Source organism: Panthera pardus, unplaced genomic scaffold (assembly GCF_024362965.1).
Source record: "Panthera pardus isolate Hobbes unplaced genomic scaffold, ASM2436296v1 HiC_scaffold_17, whole genome shotgun sequence".
NCBI classification, from domain to species: Eukaryota; Metazoa; Chordata; class Mammalia; order Carnivora; family Felidae; genus Panthera; species Panthera pardus.
The window spans coordinates 8,865,831-8,886,995 of NW_026526732.1; positions in this window are offsets into that span (position 1 = coordinate 8,865,831).

A 21,165-nucleotide genomic window follows, 5' to 3' on the forward strand; every position below is an offset into this window, starting at 1 on the left:
GTGTGCAGGTGTATGTGTGCATCTGTGTGTGTGCATCTGTGTGTGTGTGCATCTGTGTGTGTGCAGGTGCATGTGTGCATCTGTGTGTGTGTGCATCTGTGTGTGCGTGCATCTGTGTGTGAGTGTGCATCTGTGTGTGTACATCTGTGTCTGTGTGCATCTGTGTGTGAGTGTGCATCTGTGTGTGTGCATGTGCATGTGTGCATCTGTGTGTGTGCATCTCTGTGTGTATGCATCTGCGTGTGTACATCTGTGTGTGTGTACATCTGTGTGTGTGTGCATCTGTGTGTGAGTGTGCATCTGTGTGTGTGCATGTGTGCATCTCTGTGTGTACATCTGTGTGTGTGTGCATCTGTGTGTGAGTGTGCATCTGTGTGTGTGTGTGCATCTGTGTGTGAGTGTGCATCTGTGTGTGTGCATGTGCATGTGTGCATCTCTGTGTGTACATCTGTGTGTGTGTGCATCTGTGTGTGAGTGTGCAGGTGCATGTGCGCATCTGTGTGTGTGCATCTGTGTGTACGTACATCTGTGTGTGTGTGCTTATGTGATGCTTAATGCACAGGAAACATGAGCTTGCTCAGCTGAGGAGACAATGAAAGGTGTCTTGGAAGAGTCGGCATTTGAGCCAGACCTTGAAGGAAAGATATTGCAAGTGGAAACAGTGATGACAGGACCTTCTCACCAGAAAGACCAGCGTGAGGAAGGAAAAAGAGAGTTCTGAGAAGTTCAGGTTGGCTGGACTACAGGATGAATGAAATGCATTCATAGACAGGATACTGGGAGGTAGAATTAACAGAACATGGTAGATGTGTGATAGGAAGGCGTTTAAGGGGCCCCATCATTAATCTTTGGGCTCACCACAAGTCAGAGACTGAATCTGAGCATCCTCAAACCCAACATCAGCCTGGACTCCTGAGTGTCCTAGGTCAGAGATATCTTCCGTCCCTGGCAGAAGCAAACACAAAACCTCTTCAGAGGAAAGCATCCTCATTTTTAGGACTCATGATTTCCACAGTTTAAGGTCAATAAAATAGGAGATCACAAATCCTCAGAGGAAAAAAAGCACTATGATAATAATCAGAAGAAACAAGATTTGGGCTCCCAAGTGCTTTAGATATTAGAATTATTAGATTCAAAATATGACATAATTATACATGACATGTTTAAAGAAATAAAAATAGAGTAAAAAATAAATAATGGTTTGAACAACAGCCAAAATAACTTATAAATGAAAAATGTTACCATGGACGATAAAAATTCAGTGAACGGTTACATAGAGTAGACACGGCGAAAGACAAAATTAGGTAACTGGATGACAGGTCAGAAGAAATTGCCAAAATTGTAAAATAGAAGTAAAAGAAGATGGAAAATATGAAGAAAGAAAAAGGTATAAGAAAAGAAATATGTAGCATCTATCCAATCAAAGTCCCAAAAGAAAAGAGTAAGCAGAATAGAGAAGAAACAATATTCAAAGAAACAGTTACTTGTAAATTAATGAAAATTATAAATCCACTGATATAAGAAGTACAGTAAATGCAAAGCTAGATAAATACAGTGAAATTCACACCTTACATGATGGCAACTCTGAGAACACAGAATGTAAAGCAATGATTAAACACACCCAAAAATAGATGAGAGAACACCTACAAAAGGACTAAGTTAACAACAATCTTCTCAACAACAGGAGGTTGAAGATGGTAGTATAATATCTTCAGACTTTGAGAAAAAAATAACTGCAAATTTAGAATTACATACCCAGAAAAAGTATCTTTCAAGAATTTGGTAAAATAAAGCCATTTTCAGATAAATAGAATTTGAGAGTACTTACTACCTACAGGTTTTTACTACATAAACTTCTAAAAGTATTCAAGAAGAAAAGAAAGACCTCATAACAAAGGTCTGGGATGCAAGAAGGAATGGTGGGCAAAGGAATCTGGAAATATGTAGGAAATCTAAACAAACACCAGTTGGGTAACATAATCAAAATAATGTCTAATCCTGGAGTTAAAAAAGAAGAAAACTAAAATACTGGATCTCACACACACACACACACACACACACACACACACACACACACACAAGAAATCCAGTTTGGGGTAATCATTGTTAAAAGTGTTAAAATCAACTTTTATTGTTCAGGGAAATTTTTTGGAAATTAACTTTGAGTGTTTGAAATAAGTACGGCAAAATTTTAAGAGTAACAACTAAAAATTATAGAGTGTATAACTTTTTAAATTGAGTGTGTAATTTCTAAACCAACAGGAGAGATTTCAACATTCCTTTCTCGATTATGGGTATATAAACCAGATAAAATAGTAGATGTATAAACAATTTGAATAATAGAAACCTTTAAATGCTCAGAACTTGCACAATAATACATTTTAGCATATCATAACTTGTAGGATATTGCAAAACTAGAAAATATATAGCTTTAAACACTTGTATTTAAAATTATAACATTGAAAATAAGGTGAATGTCCAATTTAGAAGTTAGGAGAACAAAAGAATAAACTCTTTAGAAGAGAAGTTAAAGAAATGAGAAGAGGGTTGCCTGGGTGGCTCAGTCGGTTAAGTGTCCAACTTCGGCTCAGGTCATGATCTCACGGCTTGTGAGTTCAAGCCCCACATTGGGCTCTGTGCTGACAGCTCAGAGCCTGGAGCCTCTTCAGATTCTGCGTGTGTGTGTGTCTCTCTCTCTCTCTGCCCCTCCCCTACTCACACTCTGTCTCCCTCTGTCTCTCAAAAATAAATAAAAACATTTAAAAATTTTTTTAAAAAAAGAAATGAGAAGACATTAAGGAAAAGCAACAAAGGTACAACAGAGAGTATAATCAAAAAGCATTTGGTTTTTATAAAAGACTAATAACCAAATATTCAGTGAGATTTATCAAGAAAAAGGGAAAGAAGTCACAAATAAAGAGTAATGGGAATAAAAAGAAGTTATAACTACACAAAGAGCAGAAATTAAAAGGAAAAGAATATTATGGATTATCATAATTGTTTGCTCATCATTATTATTTGATCTGCTCATCAATATAATGTTAATAAATTTGAAAACTACTATGAAATAAATTCCTGGAAAAATTATAACTTACTAAACTTGACTCAAGAAGAAAGAGAAGGCCTAAATGGTCCTATAATTATTAAAGAAATTTAATCTGGGGGGTGCCTGAGTGGCTCAGTTGGTTGAGCGACCAGCTCTTGATATCAGCTCAGGTGGTGATCTCACAGTCATGGGATTGAGCCCTAAATTGGGCTCCAAGCTAGGCATGGAGCCTGCTTGGGATTCATACTCTCCCTCTCTCTCTGCCCCTACCCCACTCATTCACACTCATGCACGTGCACTTCTCTCTCTCTCTCTCAAAATAAATATTTTAAAAAAATTTTTTAAAGAAATTTAATCTGTAGTTAAGTATCTTCCCCAAAAGAAAATAGCAGGTTCAGCCAATTTTGCAAGCAAATTCTACATAACTTTCAAAGAAAGATCATTCCAATCTTCTAGATGATGGAAATGAGAGAGTACTGCCCCAGTAAAATTCTATGAGGTTAACAGAGCCTCAATGCCAAAACTAGATAAAGATGATATGATGAAAGAAAATTACAGACAATTTAACTGTTAAACATTGATAGAAAAATCCTAAACAGCATAACATCAAATCCAGCCAAGTATAAAAACAAAAATATATCTTGTCCAGATTTGCTCTATCCCAGCAATTTGTGGAAGGTTTAACATCAGAATAAATTTAACTAACCACATTAATAAATTAGAGGAGAAACACCATATGGTCTTCTCGTTTGACTAGGAACAAGTATTAGATAAAATTCATCATGCCTTTAGGTTAAAAAAAATCAAGAAACTCAAAACAAACGGGAGATTCCATAAACTGATGAATAATATCTATAAAGAACCTGCGTACAGCAATGCCTTTCTTAACTGTGAAACAGGAGAAGCATGGAATGCCCACTCCCATCAGCCCACCATACTGGCAGACTTGAAAATTAGCCTTTATTTCAGGCACTTGGCAATTTCTCTGCCTGTCAGTTGTACTGCTTGGCACACAAAAGACAATCTTTTCCACATATGTTAGTAACAAAACAACCCAAATTTGTTTACTTAAGCACTCTTCCTTTCTCAGATCCTATAAGGCACATGGTGGTAACTGATTTGATGTTGCTTCATATATTAATTTACATTGCTATACTGGCTATCAAATATTTTGAATAGCACTCTGGCTCCTATATGAAATCTTGGAAAGCCCCTGTTCCAACATTATAATTCTCTCTCCTCTAGACATTTTCTATTCTTATCTGAAAGTCAGCAAAAGTAAGTGGACAGAGGAGAGGGGATTAAAGTCAAACGTGTGCATTTTTTCCCCTTCTTCATGATGCAAGAAATATCTCAAGAAGTTGGTGGTGGACATGATTCTGTTTCTCCATACTCTTCCTGGTACATACAATTCTTGGTGATTGAGTGTTGACTACTACTCATTTTTATTTATGATTTCCAATGTGCATAAATAACCTAGATATTTCTCTTCACACAGGGCAATGAACTGTATGTGTATTGTTTTTAATGATCATATTTTCCTAGTTGGAGAATCTGATTTTTTTTTCATATGCCTTCAACTCAAATCACAAATTATTCTACCTCCACAGCTTGTTTTTCTGATACATATTTCAGTAAGAATAAAGTAATTGGCAAACATGATGTTAATTAGAGGAACTTTTTGTAGCATGCTTGGCTGTTCTTTTTTCTGGTATTTGACGATTATGTCATTATTTTACAGTTGCTAAGGTGATCATGTGAGAATACTCAGTTTTGGAACACTTGAAGTCCAAGTTTGTGGCTCATGTCCTTGTGAATCACTCCACTTATAAATAAAATTAATTTGACACTGGGCCATTTCATCAACTATACTTCTGGTGAGTTAAATACAAGCCAGTTGTATTCTAGCAATAGTAAATGAGTTATTAATAAACAATAAATGACTTATTTGTTGGCCAACCCCTTGCAGCAAATACCATTTTGCTCATTTAGAAATAGAATTGCTCTATTAGGAAATCAAAGTAGTCTTGTATCAGGAAAATTGAATAAAAAGAGACTCTGTGTGCATACCACCACAGAGCTGCTTAAAGCAAATCGAAATAGAATGAAATCCAGAAGCTTCCAACTGTTGGTGGAAGGGTAAACTGCTACCTCAGATTGGAGGGCAACTAGAGATAATTGCCAAAATATTAAATGGAAACATACCTTATATCATTTGCGAACAATAGAGACACGCTCGTGAGAAATTAGGTAATAATAATAATAATAAAACATTGTTTATAGAATAAAGAGTTCACCTGATTGAACAAAAGGCTGAATAAGAAGGTCTCAAGAAAAATAGGACTCAGGAGGTCTAAAGGTAGAAACATTTGGCCAGCTTCTTTAAGGCACCCCTTTCAGGACAAATCATCCCCAACCATTTTCCAATTTTGTGTCACTCTGTTGAAGAATCAAGTTCCAGGAGGGAGTATCGAGTGGCTTAGATCACATGACTCCCCTTCTCCACAAGAGGGTGGGATGCAGACTTTCTTCTCCATGAAGGGGCAGCACTGGCCCCACTTTGTATTTGCTTTAAAAAAGCACAGCGAGGTGAGAGGGCACCTGGGTGGCTCAGTCAGGTAAGCATCTGACTCTTGGTTTAGGCTCAGGTCACGATCTCACACTTCGTGAGATCAAGCCTGGCATGCACTGACAGTGCACAGCCTGCTTGGGATTCTCTCTCCCTCTCTCTCTGCCCCACCCCTGCTCTTGCTCTCTTGAAATAAATATATAAACCTTTTTAAAGGTTTCCCTTTCCCCCAAAGGAAAATGGAGGTGCTGTTGTCAGAAAGAAGGAGAATGGCAGACAGGTAGATAAAAGCAGCACGTGGCCAATCTCTCTGCAACAACACCTGCCTATCAGTGAATCTATCCAGAGAATCTATTCTTCTACATCACACAGGTGGTGAAAAATGTTTGTTAATGGTAAAGAATAAAAATGATAGCAATGCTTATTAATAAGGGAGTAGTTAAATAAAGTATTGTACATCCGGACTGGAATTCTAGGTTGTCACTGAGGTCAGTGAAGTTATAGGACACAGGAAGATCTCTAAGGGACGTCCCTAAGTGAATCAAGGAAGTACCAGAAGAGGATCACATAAGATTTTAAAAGACATCTATGGAACAGGAAAGACTCATAAAACATCCCTATTTTTGTCTTCCACTGGTCCTTTAACATACATGTGGTGGGAAAAGTTCATTCTCTAGGGGAGAAGCTCAGGCAGGGTCATGGTTTCTGTGAAGTCACAGGTAATTAACAAATCCTATGGTTGTTTTAAGTCATAAACACAGTGTCAACTCAGCAACGAAAGATGCCTAATCCCGTATAATAATAAAAATACCAGAATTGACTTAAATTAGATTTTCTCCCAGACCTCCCAATCTGAGCCCGTGGAACCTGGAAGCCTGCAGACCTTGAAGGCTGCTTCTTCTGTTTTCCTTCCTTACAGTTTTCCAACTCTCAGCTTGCTAAAGGATTCTGGCCCCTCTGGGTTCGGAAGCAGATAATTCTTGCCCAACTGGGGATCTCGTAGGCTGGCATCACTCTCTCTTCTGGGTGCCAGGGCCACATGGATTCACTTGGTTGACACCCACTGCCCCTCTAGGAGCCCTCCTGGACACTATTTACAATGGCCAGTTCTGGGGCGCTTGGGTGGCTCAGTCGGCCAAGCGTCCATCTTTGGCTCAGGTCATAATCTTGCGGTTGGTTTGTGAGTTCAAGCTCCACATTGGGTTCACTGCTGTCTGTGCAGAGCCGGCTTCAGATTTTCTTTTCTCCTCTCTCTGCTCCTCCCCAGCTTGTGCTCTCCCCAAAATAAGTATTTTTTAAAAAATAAAAAATAAAATAGCCAGTTCTCTCTCCTATATGGCCCACATCTGGTTCGTGAGAAACACTCATAAACCCACGTCCCCCTCTCCCCACCTGCCATCTCCAGACACACGCAGAGCACCCAGTTCATCTACGCGGCTGCCTCTGGCTGAGAGAAAAAGCCTCATCTTCTGATCCTTAGCTGTGTGTCAGAGGCCGTCCCCTTATTCAGAAGGGCCCCAGTAAAGCTCCCATTGGCTTGAGATAAAGGGGAATCACCTCTGTGCTCCCACCCTTAGGAGATAGGATTGATACTCAGAGTAACTGGACTTACAGCTTTCTTTTTCTTTTTAATGTTTTTACTTATTTTTGAGAAAGAGAGAGAGACAGAACATGAGTGGGGAGGGGCAGAGAGAGAGGGAGACACAGAATCTGAAGCAGGCTCCAGGCTCTGAGCTGTCAGCACAGAACCTGACGTGGGGTTTGAACCCATGACCATGAGATCATGACCTGAGCAGAAGTCGGACACTTAACCGACTGAGCTCCCCAGGTGCCCCTGGAGTTACATATTTTCAAAGCAATCCTCCCAACAAGTTCTCTCTAATCTGCAACGACCTAACCCTACCAATGACCTCACATACCCTTCATTTGAGCCTTTCAACCAGTTCCTGACCACCGATTTTCAAATATCTGCATAGTGGTATATTGCAAATACCACCCTCCACCCCTCGCCTTGTCCTAGGTCTGTCTCTCTGTCTCTATCTCTGTCTCCTCTCACACCCACACACCCCACCCACACACACCTTAATCCAGTTTACCATCTTATTACTCATGCCTGTGAGCATGTGTCTGTGTGTAAAGTCATAGCAAGATGTGGAAGGACACACACTGTATCTATCGGGGTCCTGGAATTAAAACTGGATAATGTGAGAAGAATTTGATTAAAGTACAGGTGGAATTTGGGGGGGAAATGAGGTTTAGTGCAGTGCCCAGGACTACCAAGAGCACAGAAGCATTATAAGCCCCAAGTCTGATATAACCTGGAGAAGGGGGCTTTATGGAAAAGCTTTGGCACTTTGGGGGCACCTGGGGGCAGTGAGACTGTTAAACGTCTGATTCTTGATTTCAGCTCAGGTCATGATCTCACAGGTTCATGACATCGAGCCCCATGTCGGGCTCTGAGCTGACAGCATGGAACCTGCTTGGGATTCTCTCTCTCCCTCTCTCTGCCCCTTCCTGCTCACGTTCTCTACCCACCCCCACCCCCGTAGAAATAAATAAACATACATTTAAAAAAAGAAAGAAAAGGTCACTTTGGCTTTTGGTGAGGATGCAACCAATTCATGATAACTCAATAGGGAGGGAACAAGAGGGAATAAATACCTTGACATCACTCCTCTCCACCTCCCATCTCCTGCTAGTGTCTCCCTGTGGCCAAGGCCAGCGAGAGGCCAGAGAGCAAGGGGTCATTCATGCAGTCTGGTGTGGGTCAGCCTCCCAGCTGCAGGGTAGCCTAGGGTGGAGAAGGGTGGGGAACAGATTAGAAGGACAAACGGAAGCCATGCAGAAACACCTTCCAGAATGTCACCAGCAGTTATCTATGGAGAGAGAAGTGAAAGATGACTTTTGCCTTTTATTCTTTCTAGTTCTGTAATCTGCATTTAAAATTTTTTTTAATGTTTACTTTTGAGAAAGAGACAGAGCACAAGCAGGGGAGAAGCAGAGAGAGAGGGAGACACAGAATCTCAAGCAGGCTTCAGGCTCCGAGCTGTCAGCACAGAACCTGACGTGGGGCTCAAACTCATGAACTGCGAGATCCGACCTGAGCCGAAGTCGGATGCTGAGCCAACTGAGCCACCCAGGAGCCCCTCTGTATTCTGCATTCTGAATTTTCTATAACAACCAAATATCGATGTATTCTTTTGGTAATGTTTTAAAAAGGAAAAAATACCTTGAGTACTTATAGTCACAACCGCATGATTTCAGACCATAGATGGAACAGTGTCAGCACTGGAGATTCTACCCTGCCATGTGTTTCATGGCCTGTAACCTGTGTTACTCAGTAAGGGCTTATTCCCACTTAGAGCTAAGTGAACTCCAGCAATAGCCAGAGTCAAGCACAGGCCACTGTAGAGTGTGGGAGTGTGACAGAAACAGCCAGAACTCACCCCTTGCAGGAGCAGAATCACCACCCCCAAGATATCTGTCCACATCCTAATCTCTGTGAACATGTTACCTTAGCAAGCAAGAGGCCTTGTAGATGTGATTAAAGTTCCTGAGATGGGGAAATCATTCTGTACCATCTAGTTGGGTCTAGTGTAATCACAAGGTCTTTAAAGGGTACAACAGGAAAGTAACAGGAGAGTCAGAGAACAGAAGGTGACCACAAACTAAGGCACAGGCATCCTCTAGAAGCTGAAAAAGACAAGGAACTCATTCACCTCTCGAGCCTCCAGAAGGAACACGCCCTTACTGATACCTTGAAGTTGGCTCCATTAGACCCATTTTGGACTTCTGATCTCCAGAACGATAAGATAATAAGTCTGTGCTGTTTCAAGCCCTAAGACTGTGGTCACGTGTTACCCAAGCCATGGGAAACTCGCACACCTAGTTTTGTGTCGTGCCCTGTACTTCTTAGACCCCTTGCAGTTAGTTCAGTGGGGCAAAGTGACTGCATTCTGGCCAGCAGAGAATAGATAAAAGTGACAGACGTGACCCCAAGTCCTGGCCCCTAAAACGTCCCACAGGAAGCCCCACACTCTCTCTGGTTGTCAGCTGGAGGATGGAGTGAATCTGGCAGGTGACTCGGAAGCCCTTGGAGATGGCTGAGCTGATAGGTAGGAGGACCCCAGGTCCCAGAACAACCCCACCCCAACCTGCATTACACTCTGATATGAACAACAAATACATCTGATTATATAGTAAATCATTGAAACGTTGGGGTTGTTTGCTAAAGCAAGGAGGTTACTTTGACTAATGCAGGGAGTTCTGTTTCTTGAATGGTAAGGAGCACGTATTTCCACATGGACTCCTGTGCAGATTTTAACCAGCAGAATCCATCACAGAAACCTCAGGACCTTGTTTTTAATCACAAATACTCATGTTGTTCTAAAATCATTTCTTCACATATTTCAGAATAAATGCATGCCTTTCTTTCTTTTTTTTTAAATTTTTAATGTTTATTTTTGAGAGAGAGAGAGAGAGAGAGAGCATGAGCAGGGGAGGGGCAGAGAGAGAGGGAGACACAGAATCTGAAGCAGGGTCCAGGCTCCGAGCTGTCAGCACAGAGCCCAATGTGGGGCTCGAACCCACAGACTGCAAGATCATGACCTGAGCCGAAGTTGGACACCCAACCGACTGAGCCACCCAGGCACCCTGTGTGCTTTTATTTCTAAAAAATCCAAGAGATAGAATGTTTTAACAATATGAATAATAAGAGTTGTCATTTGAGATATTAATCTGACTCCTCAGAAATTATAATCATTTATGTGCATGAGAAATCAAGGAAAGAGTTTCTGTCATTTACCCAAAGCCAGAGACTGAAGCACAGGCGCTCACACAGTTGTGACAATTTTTGGCTTCTTCAAGTGACAGGTAATACCAGTACTTGCAGAGTCAGGTGACATAACTAAAGACAGAAAGAGAATTTTTTATATCCACTTTGGTTTCAAAAAGAAGTTAAATACTTGGAGCCAAAGTATAGGAAATATCATTGTAGTCAGATTTCATTTGGCTAAAATTTAGAGTCAAGATTAGTCAAAATTTGGGGTGCCCAGGGCGCTCAGTCCATTAAGCATCCAACATCAGCTCAGGTCATGATCTCACAGTTAGTGAGTTCGAGCCCCATGTTGGGCTCTGCGCTGACAGCTCAGAGCCTGAAGCTTGCTTGGGATTCTGTGTCTCCCTCTCTGCCCCTCCCCCTCTCTCAAAAATGAACAAACATTTAAAAAAAAATTTTTTCAAGATTAGTCAGAACTCTACCAGAGACACAGAAGCACTTCTGAGACATCAGATAACCAGCAATGCCAATTACCACAAACTACGTACGCTCAATCTTCAGTCCTTGCAAAAGAGAGAAATGTAATTTAAGGAAAATATTCCAAATGCAAAGCGGAAGTAAAGGTGCTTTAATGAACAGAATGGTCAGCTTCTCTAAAGGCTGCTGAGTCCAGCTGCAAAAACATCCCCGAGGGATGTCATTCCAAATATACAAAGGGGACACTTCATTTCAGTAAAATGCAAATAATCCAGACTTTTAGACTACTGCTATGAATTTCTGAGGACAAGAAGAGCCTTCTCTTCATCTTTGACTCGATAGCCTGTAACAGAGTTTTCCCACAATTTGTGGGTGCTTGATAGAATGTTTTTGTCTAACCAAAATCTCAAAATTTATGAAGCTCATTCAACTCTGTCCTGAGCAATCAAAACCTTGTATACTTTCATGATGAAAAAGAAAAAGCAAAGGAAAAAATCAGATGAACAGCAACCTAACAAGCTAAAACGGTAAGGAAAGTGATGGATGTAAGAATATGTGGTAAATAGCAATGTATGGTTCTCCCATGCAGACCAGCAAAAATCTATTACAGATCAAAATATAAAAGAGTCCATTTATAAAGCAATCAAGTCATAAATTACCTTAGAATAACTTCAATGAGGCCAACATATGGAAAACTATGCATCTGTATTTAGAACTTTAAAAGAAGGCCTGAGTGAATGTAGAGACACTTTATTCATTAAATATTAATTGCTATGGAGTGTTAGAGGATTGCTAGGAATAACTGGCAGACAGACAGATAGACAGGAATGATATTTTCTCTCCCAGTGGTCCTGCTTCTCTGACCAAATCCTGACCAGTACAAGGGGTTTCTCAACACTATTGTCAGTTTCGTCCTCAACGTTATCAATCAGAAAAGCATTCATTTTCTCAAGTAATATTCTATGCAAGTCAAAGTCTTTGAAAGGATTCACCTATTTTCTATTGCCTTAATAATTAGAAAGGTAAATACCATTCTCCCCATATTACAAATAGGAAAATAAACTGGTGACAGAAGTCGCTTAAGAAGCCAGGTTCTGAAGTATCCATTTTCCATTCCAAAAGTTACCATGAAGGAAAGAGAAGCAGTAACCAGCTGGGCAAACAGGTCTCCCACCCTCGTTTATCTGGAGGAAGTCAAGGGGCCATCTCAGCTCTGGGCCATATCAGGGACTCAGTAAATATGATGCATTTATGTGCATAAAAATTAATTCCTTTGAAAGTTTTGCTTTTAAAGGGCTGATCTCCCTCTGGTTTGTTAAACAAAGCTCTTCTGATTAGTTCTAACCAGCCTTGAATTGGGGATTACTTGGCCTTGGGCAAGCTTAAAAGTGAAGCAAGTCAAAGCAAAGCATAAAAGGAGGGTGTGATTTTGCTCAGCGGTTTTTCTCATTTATTGTTTTAACCAACTCTTTTACTTCCCTGAAAGTCTAAGATAGTAGAGGCTTTCTGCAAGAAAACACCTGCGTTGCAGAGCCTCTCCGAGCCCATAAAAGTTGCGCATGCTCCAAACCACGGGGCTGCCTTCTGCACCCCCAGCTGGCCCTTGCCCCCTGTCTGTAGTGGGTACGGATCTCGGTTCTCATTTCCTGGATTTCTCTTTGGACGCCTCGTCCTGCCAAGTGAGGAGAACCTACGTAATATCAGTCAGCTTAGGGTCTCCCTCCCTCTCTTTTCCCTCGAGTTGCATCTAAGTGCAGGAAGTTCAGAGTATGCAGAGCCTTTCAGACCTTCATCTGTTCACACGAGTCCATGCTGAGACAGCTCGCGTTCCTGACCACACCATGCTTCATACTGGCGGGTCTTCCTGTGGCCACCCAGGTGCCCCGAAAACTCAAGCTTATCGAAGCCACACATAAGGTAGATTGTATTTTAAAAATGATAACACCTCTGGGGTGCCTGGGTGGCTCAGTCAGTTAAGCGTGTGACTTCAGCTCAGGTCATGATCTTGTGGTTTGTGGATTCAAGCCCCAAGTCGGGCTCTGTGCTGACAGCTCGGAGCCTGGACCCTGCTTCGGATTCTGTGTCTCTCTCTCTCTCAACTCATGCACGCATGCACTCTCTCTCTCTCTCTCAAAAATAAATAAACATTAAAAAAGAAAACTTTTAAATGACAATACCTCTAATGGTTGTCTGATTCCAAAAACTTTCATGTTCATTATTTTAAAGTGTCAGGCAATACAGAAAGGAATTATGTATTTCTTTATATGTATTTATATAAAGAAGAATGGACAGTGCCCTTAAATCCTTCCAATCATGAAAAACATCAGTTAATATTTTGCTGTGTGTCATTTTAGATTTTTTCCATGCATAAATGTATATACAGTTATATGTATTTTTTATCAAAAAAAGGATCCTACTAGACATGTTGTTTTGCAAATTTCTGCCAAGTACTTTTGAAATTTAAAAAGACATCCTAGATCTCTTTAACGTCAGTAGGTAGAGGTCTACTACACTGTGTTAACGTCTCATAGTATTCCATTGGAAGGAAACCCACGGTTTTAAACTACTGCCTTATTATTGACTCTGCAAGTTATTTTCCAACCTTTTACTATTATAAACAATGCTGCAGTGGGCATCCCTGTACTAACACCGCTGTGTGCTGAGCTGAGCAGATGTCTTGCAAATCTCCTTCCCAAACGATATAATCCTACCTCCACGCGTAAACCACCATGCTGGAGCACCAAATGTCGTTACTCACTTATCCCTCTCCTGCGTCTCGTACTCTCTCTCCCCACCCTCCTCTCTCAGCCTGTCCCAGGCAGAAGCTAGAAGCGTGAGGAAATCACCTGGACTCTGCCTCCCGTCTCCCTCTTTCCCTTCCTCTGTGCCAACCCTGGAACAGATGCCAGAGACTCGGGCGAGAGGGGAAGAATGCACAAAAGGAAAAGACTGTGTTAGAAACTCTAGTTAAAAACTCTTTGTGTTTTCTCTTGGTCTCCCAAGGAAACTGCCGCCTGCCCCTCTGGAAACCTGGCCCATGATGTTTCCTACCCCAACTGAACCGCAGGGCGGGGCCTTTCCCTGTGCCCTTCAGTTTAAGGGTGGAACTGACCAGGGCGCAGGAATGGCTGCTTCCTCTTCTAGGGTGAAGCCAGGAAGAAGAAAGGAAGACGAATAGAGGTGACTCGAAGAGGGTGGAAGGAGAAGCGAACGAAAGGGAACTTTTCACAGGGGCTTGTGTCATTTCGGAGCGGGGAACAAAATAAAGCTGCCGCCACGTGCCCCTCATCACCTGGAGCCCGATTACACTAGTACTTTATGGAGTGTGTGCCTCCATAAATCCCCCCAGCCATTTTTCTTTACAACCTCAAACAAAATTCCACTTCTGCTCCCGTGGCTGCAGGCCATGATAAATACATCTCCGGCAATTTCAGCTCTGTACATTGCCAGAATCCTGGTGCCAAATTTCATCCGGAAAGTTGACGTTACCAACCGCCTGGGCTACGGATTTTGGAATGTGTTCTTCCTTTGACCATATAATTCGGATAAGAAAGATAACTCCCGCAGAAATGTCAACACACATCTGAAACTGAAAACAGATTAAACAGATCATCCGTAGACCGGAGATACAAATTCATCCACATATTTTCCATTCTACTGTGTCACTTATACGCATAAACACCAACAAAGGAATTGCATCACTTTCAAGTGAACTTAAAATTTTATAAGTAAAATGTCTAGTCACCTGAGCAAGAAGGTGGGCCTGACTAAAAACAATAATAATGTAGAACCCCCCCCTTTCTGCGATAAAGTCAAATTGCTGAAGTTGGTGGCCTCATCTGCCACCTCACCTCCTTGTGGCCCCCCCAAACCCCACTTCAGGTGTCTGAGGATGGGACAGACACCTCGTGCTCTGTGCCACTTGCTCAGGGCTGCAGAGCCACCCTCACCTCCCTGATCACTGGGCTTGCAGGGTCACCTTCCCAACCAGCCCACACGGGGCCCCCTGCGGGCCTCTATTGCCTTTATTCACCTCTGACACTGGGTCATGGGGACCATATAATCCTTCCACCTGCCCCCCCACCCTGACTCTGAATCCTGCCAGAGCAGCTTGGCCATGTGACATGTCTTGGCCAATGGGACACCAGCAAAGATGACAGGTGCTTCTTGAAGGAACCCACCCAGGCCAGCTGGAGGACAAGGGATGACATCATCCAACTGTCCACCCAGGCCCAGCTGGCCTAACCCACCCAGACAGTGGTAAGAAATAACAAAATGAGCTTGTTTGAGGATAAATGGGTAATTTACACGAAAGGGATGGGGGCTGTCCCAGTTTTCCCAAACTCTGTCCCCTTGCTTACATACTTACGTTGTAGATACAGGACCTACATCTGTAGGCCCTAGAGATACATGACCATGCATTCAAAAGACACTCACTGAATTTGAAGCTGATTAGCCCAAAATTAGGAAATGCTACATGCTGGTCTTTGGAAATTTTGATTGGAGTCACATAATCTTTGCGAGTCCACACTGAGTTAGGAACACCCCAGTCATGACTCTGGAGGCTCCCAGATGAAGCATCACTCAATGCCTGAAAAACCCAAACTCTGCCTAGAAGCTGGCCATACTGCCCATAAGCAAACATATCCATGTATGCACACGCATCTGCAGGCCACGCACACCCTCATACACACTCACACACACACATGCTAGCCGGGCAAACAAGGCCATGTGATCGAAGGGGGCCTCTAACTGCAGGGACCTGGACTCTTCCCAAGGAGCCTCACATATGCTGAAACCACACAGTGGTGTGTTTATGGGAGGCTGAGTTCCTCCTGGAACTGGTGGTGGACCTGAGGGTGCTCCCACGCCACTTCTGGAAGATAGGAGTGGAGGCCTCGGGGCATGGACAGGTGCACCTGAGGGACCAAGGGGGTTGGGTTTCGTTCTCTACTTCCTGGGAGACTCTCCTGAACATTACTGCTGGGTACAAAGAAGGAAAACACTATCAACAATAGCCAAAGTATGGAAAGAGCCCAAATGTCCACTGACTGATGAATAAATAAGGAAGATGTGGTAGAGATATACAACGAAATATTACTCAGCCATCAAAAAGAATGAAGTCTTGCCATTTGCACAACGTGGATGGAACTAGAATAGATTACGATAAGAAAAATAAGTCAGTCAGAGAAAGACAGGTATCATATGATTTCACTCATACGTGGAATTTAAGAAACAAAACAGATGAGCATAAGGGAAGCAGAAATCAGATAAAAACAGAGAGGGAAACAAACCATAAGAAACTCTAAAATACAGAGAACAAACTGAGGGTTGCTGGAGGGGTGTTGGGTGGGGGGATGGGCTAAATGGGTGATGGGTATTAAGGGGGCACTTGTGATGAGCACTGGGTGTTGTATGTAAGTGATGAATCACTAAATTCTTTTCCTGAAATCGTTATTACACTGTTAACTAACTTGGATTTAAATTTTTAAAAAATTAAAAAATAATAAAAAAATAAAAAGGAAAGACAGGAAAAAAAGAAGGAAAGCAGTGGTTAAGAGACACACAGCAAGTGGGAGAAAAGTTGACAGTGTGGCACTCATTTGCTTCTTTCCTCAGCTGCACTATCGCTAATCATTTAAAGGATGCCCGTATGTCTTTCCTCCAAATTTAATTACAAACTGTTCTTGGGCAAGAACCGCATGCCATGTGCTTTATGGTGCTGGGTAAAATGCTATGAATGGTGTGAAACCCACTTTTTTGACTTGAATCACCAGAGAAAAGGGTAACATACCCAGTGTGTATTATTTTTAAGTGATTACAGATCGGGTCTCCACTGACCAAGTGAAGCAAACCACAGAGTGTATCCATATCAAAATAGATTTTTTTTAATCCAGATAATTGGGGTTAATCCAGGTAACACAGGACTGAGCATCTGAAAGCCTGATCTCTCGTGTGCATTTCTGCCTCTACCACCAACTACCCATGCGATTCTCGGAAAATGTCACTCCTCTGGGCCTCAGCTGTATCATCTCAACCTGCGTAGCGTCTGGACCACTTTTTTTTTTCTGTTTAGTAATGTATTTATCTATTTGTTTTTAATTTACCTCCAAGTTAGCATATAGTGCAATAATGATTTCAGGAGTAGAATCCAATGATTCATCCCCTACATATAACACCCAGTGCTCATCCCAACAAGTACCCTCCTTCATGCCCCTGGCCCATTTAGCCCATCCCCCCTCCCACAACCCCTCCAGTGACCCTCAGTTTGTCCTCTGTATTTAAGAGTCTCTTATGTTTTGCCCCCTCCCTCTTTTTATATATTATTTTTGCTTCCCTTCTGTTCATCTGTTTTGTATCTTAAATTCCACACATAAGTGAAGTCATATGATATTTGTCTTTCTCTGATTTAATTCACTTAGCGAAATACCCTCTAGTTCCACCCATGTTGCTGCAAATGGCAAGATTTCATTCTTTTTGAACACCGAGTAATACTCCATTGTATCTATAAACCACATCTTCTTTATCCATTCATCTGTCGATGGACATTTGGGCTCTTTCTGTACTTTGGCTATTGTCAATAGTGCTGCTATAAACATTGGGGTGCATGTACCCCTCGAAACAGCACACCTGTATCCCTTGGATAAATACCTAGTGCATCTGGACCACTTTTAAAGGGAAAATTTGCAGGGCACCGGCTGGCTTAGTCAGTGGAGCATGCAACTCTTGCTCTCAGGGCTGTGAGTGTGAGCCCCACGGTGGGCACGGAGCCTACTTAAAATAATAAAAATAACTGATGGGAAAATTTTCAGACCTCCATGGTAGGATTGCTTCTTTTTTGCTGTAATAACATAAATACACACAAGTATAAAATATGGGGTCAGCCATTTAGGCTCGTAGCTAGCTCTTGAGTATCACCAAAGCACATTCCAGGAAAAAAAAAAAAAATTCAGTAAGCAATAGCAACACTACAAGTCGGAGTACTCAGCTGGCAAAACTAGTACGAGAGAGAAAGTCAGGGTTCTAAAAGAATAGGGGCCTCACCTGGGAGCGTGCCCCCGGCATTGCAGGCTTGAGCGCGGGGCTTGCTTCCACTGTGGTGTGCCGCATGCGGTTTTCAAACTGCGGCACACTGCGCCTCCCTTGGCAGGTGGAAGTCGTAATTCTTGGCACCAGACTAACCCTAAATCTAAACACAAATGAGAAAACAGAACCGCACGACCGTGCGTGGTTAGAAAGTAATCATCCACAGAACCCAGAATATGCTTATATTTTAGATTATCACGGAAATTCAAGCCAAGTGCTGATCTTGTAAAGAATTCGAAGGCTTTTCAGCGTCAGTCAGGATTCTCCCGCTGGAGAAATACTGGAATCAAAAACCTCTAGGGGCCCTTCAAGCTTCCTGTTTCTTCAAGCTTCTGTTCAAATCTAACCTCACCTGAGCCTCAGAAATACCGATTGCAGTACACAGATCTGCCACCAGAGGGAAATAGAGATCCACCATGGTGATGGTGAGGGGCCCATGGAGACCGCCTCCTGTTCAATAGGACAGCGATGAGCTTGGAGGCAATTGTGTGCTGTTGTTCCCTTCCCGTGGGTCCTACACATAAAATAATTCAACCCAACCATGCACGTGATAGGTGTGCAAATACTACCAATCCATTCTTTTACTCAAATAAGAGAGTTTTCTCTCTTTATTATTTTCTCTTCATTTATTTGTATTTCTTGAACAAACTTTGAGTGCCCACCATGTGCAAGAAAAAGACAAGCTCCCGGGACTCAGACTGGGCACAGAATTCTTTTATTTTTTAATATTATTTAATTTTGAGAAAGAGGGAGAGCATGAGTGGGGGAGGGGCAGAGAAAGACGGAGACAGGATACAAAGTAGCCTCCACAGTGACAGCAGAGTAGCCTGATGAGGGGCTCGAACCCATGAACCCTGGGATCATGACTTGAGCCAATGTCTGCCACTTAACCAACTGAGCCACCCAGGATCCCTGGGCACAGAATTCTAAATGGACCTCTAACCTAAGCTGAGTTGACAGTTCTCAGAGACTGTCTCTGAAATTAAGCAGTTAGAATCTTTACAAAGGGTGCGGACTCTACATTCAAAGGACAAAAGGGCACATCTTTGGAAAACAGCAGAGAGGTGTCAGTACCACGGGCAGCTGTACTGGGCTAGAAGGAAAAGTTCTGCTTTACCGCCTCCAGGAAATTTTCTGTCGAAAACTATCCTGTTTTCTAAGCCATTCATTCAGTTAACAATTCTTGAACACCAGCCGTGTATACTCAGAATGTGGTAGATGTTTCTGGAATTGAAAAAACAACAACAACAAATAAGGAGACCAGGTCCCCATCCCCAAAGAACTCAATCTGATCTAGCTGAGTAAACGAAACTAAGACATGAGAACATAAGATAAATAAGTACTAAACTGAGTGGTGGGGAAAAGAAATGAAATAGGGGCTGAGGGGCACCTGGGTGGCTCAGTCAGTTGAGCGTCCAACTCTTGATTTCAGCTCAGGTCATGATCCCAGGGTCGTGGGATCAAACTCCGAGTCATACTCTGCACTGAGTGTGGAGGCTGATTGGGATTCTCTCTCTCCCTCTGCCCCCTGTGCACTTGCTCTCTCTGTCTCTTTCAAGAAACAAAGAAAGTGAGAGGGAGGGAAGGAGGAAGGAAGGAGGAAGGAAGGAGGAAGGAAGGAAGGAAGGAAGGAAGGAAGGAAGGAAGGAAGAAGGAAGGAAGGAAGAAGGAAGGAAAGGAAGGAAGGAAGGAAGAGAGAGAGAGAAAGGGAAAGGGAAAGGGAGAGGAGGGGAGGGGAGGGAAGGGAAGGGAAGAAGGAAGGAAGGAAGGAAGGAAGGAAGGAAGGAAGGAAGGAAGGAAGGAAGAAGGAAGGAGGAAGGAAGGAAGGAAGGAAGGAAGGAAGGAAGGAAGGAAGGAAGGGAGGAAGGAAGGGAGGGATAGGGGTTAAGAGGAACAGAAGACCCCATCATGAATGATGAGGGAAGGGACCCACAGGGAAGGCATGGGAGGAAAGGGAAATGGGGGAGATCATAGATCATATCTGAGATGCACTCACCTTGTGATGATATCATGTGGCCTTATCATATAAATCTCTATGACTACTTGCCTTTCCTGAAAAGCAAAACCATATCCTTTGTGGAAGGGAAGGGTCCCGAGGCCTGGTGGGCTGGGGTGAAGAAAGAGGGCTGGTGGGCATCAGGACCCACACTTCAGGAGCCATGCCTCTGCCCTGCCTCGCAGCCTCGCCCTGCAGTGGCCAGACCCCCAGGGCTGTCCCGTGTGGACAGTGGATGAAGTCCATTCTGTTCATCCTGCCCAGAAAGTGCACGACAGCATCTTCACTGTGCTCCCATGTCACATACCCTGTGCTCCTGGTAGGGACAGGAATGGCTTCCCTTGTCTTTGGGGGCGGGATTATGCCATCTGTGCCCCCAAAGCAGCATCACCAGGGCCCCAGGTGTCGAGAGGCAGCTCCTCATGACCTCCCTGCTTCCACCTGCAACATATGTCTCTAGAAAGGCCTCCACCCAAACTTCCTCTCCTCACCTCCAGCCACACAGCAAACCTCATTGCCGCTTAGCATGAGAGGAGTCACAAACTGTCTTGTTCTCCTGTGTGACCTGGGGGGAAACAGTTGATCCTGGATACTGTAAATGAACCTGATTATGGCCCCATGAAGGGAGACCAGGGTGAAGAATCAAAACCAATGTTGCATTCAAAACCAAAGTGTATAGAGTAAGCCTGCTCCAAGAGTGATTTTATTTTTTTAAATTTTTTATTATTTAATGTTTATTTATTTTCGAGAGAGACAGAGACAGAGACAGAGCATGAGTGGGGGAGGGGCAGAGAGAGAGGGAGACACAGAATCCAAAGCAGGCTCCAAACTCCGAGCTGTCAGCACAGAGCCTGACACGTGGCTTGAAACCACAAACTGTGAGATCATGACCTGAACTGAAGTCGAACACTCAACCGACTGAGCCACCCAGGAGCCCCTCCAAGAATGACTTTAATGATCTGGTTTACTTACAAAGTTTTGTCCTTTGGGTAGGAAAGTTTGGTTATGTTTAAATTCTAGTTGGAATTCTAGTTCCATTCTATGGAAATTATAGTTTTCCTTCTATCAACTTCCATTCCCTGATGAGTGTATACCCCTTCATCCTTTCAAAAAAGAAACGGTTGTACACCCACAAATACCAGGCGTTCTGTCCGAGGAGAATTCTGTGTGTCATGGAACGGAGGCAGGTAGGTCCACAAATCATAACTGAAACG